Genomic DNA, 6,529 nt, shown 5'->3' on the forward strand with positions numbered 1-6,529 from the left:
TTGAATAAGTCACTGTTTTCGGTCTTAATTTTCTCTCTCTCTCTCTCTCTCTCTTTCTTTCTTTCTTTCTTTCTTTCTTTCTTTCTTAATCTGCTTACCTTCCAGGGTTGGTTTTTGCCTCGGACTCAGCGAGGGATCCCACCTCTATCGCCTCAAGGGCAGTGACCTGGAGCGTGAGACATTGGGTCGGGGCATACAACTGGGGAGGATAACCAGTACGTTGCCCAGGCGGCCTCACCTGCTATGCTGAATAGGGGCCTTGTGGGGGAGGGGAAGATTGGAAGCGATAGACAAGGAAGAGGGAAGGAAGCGGCCGTGGGCTTAAGTTAGATACCATCCCGGCATTTGCCTGGAAGAGAAGTGGGAACCACGGAAAACCACTTCGAGGATGGCTAAGGTGGGAATCGAACCCGCCTCTACTCAGTTGACCTCCCGAGGCTGAGTGGACCCCATTCCAGCCCTTATACCCGGGCCTCCGGGGGTGGCAGCTAATCACACTAACAACTACACCACAGAGGCGGACGGTCTTAATTTTTATCAGATTGAAACTGTGTTTATCTTCTTCGAACAACTACAAAATGTGTTGTGTCTAGGGTTGCCATACGTCCCTGAAAACCGGGATTCTTCCGGATTAGAGTGGTATAAATAATGTCCCGTCCGGCTGACTAAAAGTCCCGGATTTTTAAAAAGTAATCCCTTAACTCCTAAAGGAAATACAATTTCAACGCCCGCCCAATCTCTTAAAACTTCGAGTAAATTGAACTGTCGAGACTCAAGAAGTATCCATTAAATTTTACCTTATCGATCTTATCCATGAAGTAGTCAAAGTAAACTATCGAATTATCGCTTCTTTCTACGTACTTCCGGTGTTACAGATTGTTTTCAATTAGAATACTGGAAAGAATATTGTTCTATTCTATGTTCGAAGAAGAAGAATCTGTAGGAATCGATTCAATTCAGTGTGATATTCTGAGTGAATATTTAACATTTTAAGCATGGCATCGAAACGGAAAACGAAATTTAAAGATTTTCCGTCAATAAAACGAGATAGAAGTGAATATGAGGCGGAATGTATACCATCCGAGTAAGTTTATTTTATTTTTTATATAAGAAATAGAACGAATGATTGGTGAAAGAATTTCGTTTACGGTTTACCGTTTACCTCAAGTCAGACTTGGTAATTTAAAAAAATATTTTTCTTTACAGTTCCTATTTTTCGATTGCACATGAGGAGAAAAGTGACATCAAAGATCACGTAGTTACAGTAAAGCACAGGAATTCCATATGTCCTGCGTCCTCCAGTAAGCAACTGACGAATGATTTCAGTAACAATAAGTCAGAAGAAAGAAAAGTAGCTGCTGCAAAGGCAACGTTTGCTCTTCATTCAGTACGGCACCATCACTCATACAACTCCACCACGTGTACGAGCAAGTAATTCCCAACTATGTTCAACGATCCGAAAATTACAAAAATATTTTCCAGTGCAAAGACAAAAACTGAAGCAATAGTAAATAATGTAATTCCTTTAATACAAGCGGAAGTGAAAGAAAATATTTCCAAGTGTGATTTTGTTAGCATTAGTACAGATGCTAGCAATCATTAGCATCATAAGATTTTTCCTGTAATTGTGCAATATTTTGACAAAGAGGAAGGTATCCAGTCGAAACTATTAGATCTTGTTGAGTGTAGCAATGAAAATTCTGACACAATTTCTGAATTAATTCATAATGTTATAAGACAGAATAACTTCAGTGAGAAAGTCTATATATATAAAATAACTTGTCCTGGCTGGCTGGCTGGCTGACTGACTGACTGACTGACTGACTGACTGACTGACTGACTGACTGACTGACTGACTGACTGACTGACTGATTCATCATCGCCGAGCCAAAACTACTAGACATAAAGAAAAGAAATTTTGGGGATACATTCATATCAACACGTAGGTGCTCGCTAAGAGATGATGTTTTTGATCTTCCATCGCTAAGTGGGTGAAAAGGGGATTAAGTTTAAAAATTAGGATATTTATATCTCAAAACCTAAAAATTTATAGACGTAAAAATTGGTATTTGGAATCTCCTTTAAAAATAAGGAAACACGTATTTTTTTATTTTCGGAAAATCCCATTAAGGGGGTTGAAAAGGGGGGAAAACTGGTTAAACACCTTTTATGAGGAGACTTATATATTATATTATATTATATATTAACATTGAAATTTGGAATCTCCTTTGAAAATAAAGAAATACGTATTTTTGCGTTTTGGGATAATCCGATGAATAGGGGGTGAACAGGAGTGACAAAAGGGGGTGATAAAAAAGAAAAGACTATATCTGCAAATTATCTCAGACACGTAACATATTACAGATTTGAAAACTGGTATTTGAAAAGTCCTATAAAAATAAAGAAACATAAATATTTTTTCGGACTATCCAGTTAAGGGGAACTGAAAAAGGGGGTGAATTTTTAAAATTAGGGTATCTACAGTATATCTCAGAAACTTAACTTGTTGCAGACGTGAACATTGGCATTTGGAATCTCCTTTAAAAATAAGGAAACATTTATTCTTTGGTTTTCGGGAAATACCATTAACGGGGAAGGGGGGGGGGGTGGAGAGGGGGCAGGAGAATTGAAAAATTAGTTGAATTATTTGTATGAGAATGTATATATATATATATATATATAGGCCTGCACCAAAAAATCTAAAGGTGTTACAAACATGAAAACGGGTATTTGGAATATCCTTTAAAAGTAAAAACAAAACAAGCATTTGGTTCGGCAATCAAATGGGTGGCGGGGGGAGGATGAAAACGGAGATGAATTCCTTTTACGAGGATACATATATCTCAAAAACTGAAGATGTTACAGTCGTGATAATTGGTATTTGGAATCTCTTTTAAAGAAACGGTTACTGTTTGTTTTTGGAAAATTCACGTGAGTGGGGAGTGTGAAGGGAAGTAAACAAATTAATTCTTTTTCTGGAGAAACTTATATCTCAAAAATGAATGTTACAGACATGGAAATTGGTATTTGGAATCTACTTTAAAAGTAAAGAAACATGCATTTGTGTTTTCGGAAAGTACACTTTGATCAGGTGGGGGAAGGACTGATCAAGGGGTTGAATTCCTTTCATGGGGATACTTATGTATATCTCTAAAACTGAAGATGTTACAGATGTAGGAATGGGTATTTGGAATCTCCTATAAAAATAAAGAAACATGTATTTATTTTTTTCGACTTGAGAGAAAACTGTTCCTCACATGTACAGTTCTATGTCGCATGGTCGTCTTAGCCTCAAAGGGCAATACAACAAACATGGTTTAAAAAGAATTTCTGGGGTAAATGTAACTCAATTTTTGGGTGAGTTTTTATACGTTAGGAATTTTCAGATAATGTCTTAGTAGAATGTCGAGGAACGATTACTTTGATCAAATTACGAAATCAACGCGAGCGAAGCCGCGGGTAATTGCTAGTTGGTGCATATAGGGGCGATAATACAAATACAAATTTTGGGGGTCTGGCTAGGAAAGGTGAAAGCAATGTTTTCACAAAATTGAAGTCCAAATTAAGTAGACCAATTTAGGGGTTGGGTGTCCAGCCCATATTTTACATAATGCCCTACAAGTTGGTGCTGACTGTCTCCCTGTAGATGTTCAGGCTTTAATAGTGAAAGTGTAAAATTACTTTTCTATAGCCTATATACCAGAGGTGGCCACTAACCTTACTTCTGGGAGCCGCGAATTTAGGAGACAAAATTTGGGAGCATGTTTAGAAAATGGTTTATAAAATGAAGACACGCTTTTCATTTTATAACAAATGAAGGAACATTTATTTTCTACACTGCACACATTATTTTTCAGGTACAGATCAAGGAATGAGATTTTACTTTTCAGAAGTGCTTTTTTGAGTGTTCATTTTTTGCTGTTAGTTTTTTGAAATCTGGCTGATAATTGGTAAGCGCAGTTCGCACAAGTTCACTTAAATGTTGATCAGTTAGTTCAGATCGATGTTTGGATTTAATGAATTTAAGCGTTGAGTACAGTGATTCACACACATAAGTAGTCCCATAGTTTGAGATTAGTATCTTGGCACACTTTTGTTAGTGGGTATTTTTCTTTTGGAACATTCTTCCAAAATTCTATGGTAGAAAGGCTATTCGTTTGAGTCCTTTTAGTCCTTCGTCCTCTTGCAGTTCTAGTATCTCCAACTCTACAGCTGCTGTATCCTTTGTTATTGGTGATGAAACAGGACAGCCATCGCCCACATCAACAGAAAAAGGGTTTTCCAGCAATGAAAATGAAGGTTTAAATGATCTCAAATCATTAAATCTACCATTGATTTCTTCAGCAAGGCCAGAGATTTTTCTCATGTAATCTTCAGTTTCCACCTGAACGTCAGGAAGGCTTTCAGTAATTTTCTTCAAACATTTGGAGTAAGAACATGTTTTAGTCTGAAGGTCTTTCCCAAAAAGCTTCAACTTGCTATGAAAGCTAAATACAGTCTGGGCCAATTCAGAAAAGTTTTTCTCTTCCTTGCAAAGATATGTTTTAGCGTTTTTAAATGCTGGACCACATCTGTAAAAAAAAAAGCCAAATCTAACAACCACTGGAGGTCATTAAGTTCAGGGAATGATTTTCTTTCCATAAACTGTTTGAATGGATCAAGTAATTCAAAAAATCTGTCAAGAACATTGCTTACTGATAGCCATCTTATTAAGCAGTACCAAGATACATAATCAGGAAGCTCCTTTGTTCATATCTTCTACAAAAGATTTTAACTGTTGGTGTGTTTTGGCACATGAGCGAATACAGTCCATAATTTTTAGAACTACCTGCATAATATGCGGGTACTGAAAATATTTTGCTGCTAAATATTATCTGTGAATAATACAATGTACAGGCAGGAAATCAGGAAATTATGTGTCAGCATTTAACAGCCCAATAAGTCCTTGTTTCGTGCCAGTCATAGATGGTGCACCATCGGTAGCAATGCTGACAATATTACCGACAGGCACTGAGTTTTTCTGTAAAACACCATCCAGGGCTTCTTTAATGTCACAACTACGAGTAGTTTCCTTCAAAGTAACCAGGTCTAAAAGTTCTTCCACCACCTCCAAGTCCTTGGACACATACCTAACAAATATGGCTAGTTGTAGTTTATCTTTGATATTAGTAGATTTCTACCAGAGCCAGACTTACTGCTGAGCACTCGCTTAGATTTTTTTGTAAATTATTTAAAATATTCGCGCTAATAACAGAGACTCGCCTCTATATTGTATGTCTAGCAGTGGGCATTTCGTTTATCAGTTTCTGCAGTTTCTTATTTTCGGGTTCTAAAACAGAAATAACTTGTGCCATGTTCTTCTTAATAAACTCCCCCTCTGTGTAAGGCGTTTTTGTTTTAGCAATATTAAAATCCAAGATGAAGCCAGCTTCGGTTGTCAAGTCTGCTTCCTTGGTAAAAATTGACATAACCCTACTCTGACCATGAAATTTTCCCTTTAGTGATTGCAGTTTGGTTTTCCTTAACTAAGAGCCAAAAGGAAAATCTTTGTTGAAACCGCATGTGGTTAGTGTCACGATGGCGTTTAAGATTACTGGCCTTGAACTGTGACAAAGTTATTTGACAAAAAAGAGACATTGGCTTACCGTTTCCTTCTTTCTACAAAAACGAATTCTTCCTCCCAGTCGGTATTAAAAGCTCGATTCTCATCTTCATATTTACTTTTCTTAGACAGCATCGTAACTGTTCGGACACCAGGCTACAACAGTACTCAACAGCACACAACAACTGCACACAGAAAAGTATCGGCACTCGCTATTGCCTATACGTGAACGTGATTGGCTTCACCTCACGACACCGACTCACTGACACACTCTCCCGCTCAAAGCACTATCTAACAGAAGGCGCCGGAACTATCTTCACCTCCCATGTCTTACCACTGACGTACAGCGCTAATAACGTTAAGTCGCACATCGCTGCTACCGGCTGCCGTCGGCCGTGAAAAGTCATTAGATTCCATTATTTACATCATTTAATTTTACTCTAAGGTTGGTGTCAAGAGCCGCACAAGGCTGACTCAAGAGCCGCATGCGGCTCGCGAGCCTCGTTGTGGCCAGCCCTGCTATATACTGTTAGAGTAGCATCACTCATGGAGTTTTGTGAATTTCTTAATGTTACATATCAAGACCTCCAAAGACGTGTTAAAAAACAAAGGCGGTTAAGTTTATTTCCGGCAAATGAAAGATTTTTACGTATGGTTCAGTCATTGAAATCTTATTTCATGTCACAAGACAAATGTCCAATTCTACTAAAGTCTGTTTTCTCAAATGAAGTTGGTGAGGCTTTTTTATGGTTTCTCATGGCACAGATGAATCTCCTTCAGAAGTCCACTGCCAGGATTGAAACGAAAGAGATTTCAATAAATGAGGTTTGGATGGTACTACAGGAAGTAAATGACACTTTAACAGAAAGACAGAATGCAGGTTTTGTTAGTTCAAAACTGAAGGATTTCCTACCTGACCTACCAAAA

The 6,529-nt window shown here is 37.9% G+C and overlaps 1 protein-coding gene across 1 annotated transcript in view; it reads right to left on the reverse strand.

Annotated features, from left to right (window-relative positions):
* Positions 1 to 5,792, reverse strand: part of LOC136858142 (pancreatic triacylglycerol lipase) — a 116,178-nt gene extending 110,386 nt beyond the window's left edge. The window contains exon 1 of the mRNA XM_068225430.1: positions 5,646 to 5,792. The gene's annotated coding sequence lies outside the window, so the exon portion shown is untranslated. The remainder of the gene's footprint in view (positions 1 to 5,645) is intronic.
* Positions 5,793 to 6,529: the final 737 nt, after the last annotated feature.

Source organism: Anabrus simplex, chromosome 1 (genome assembly GCF_040414725.1).
Source record: "Anabrus simplex isolate iqAnaSimp1 chromosome 1, ASM4041472v1, whole genome shotgun sequence".
NCBI classification, from domain to species: Eukaryota; Metazoa; Arthropoda; class Insecta; order Orthoptera; family Tettigoniidae; genus Anabrus; species Anabrus simplex.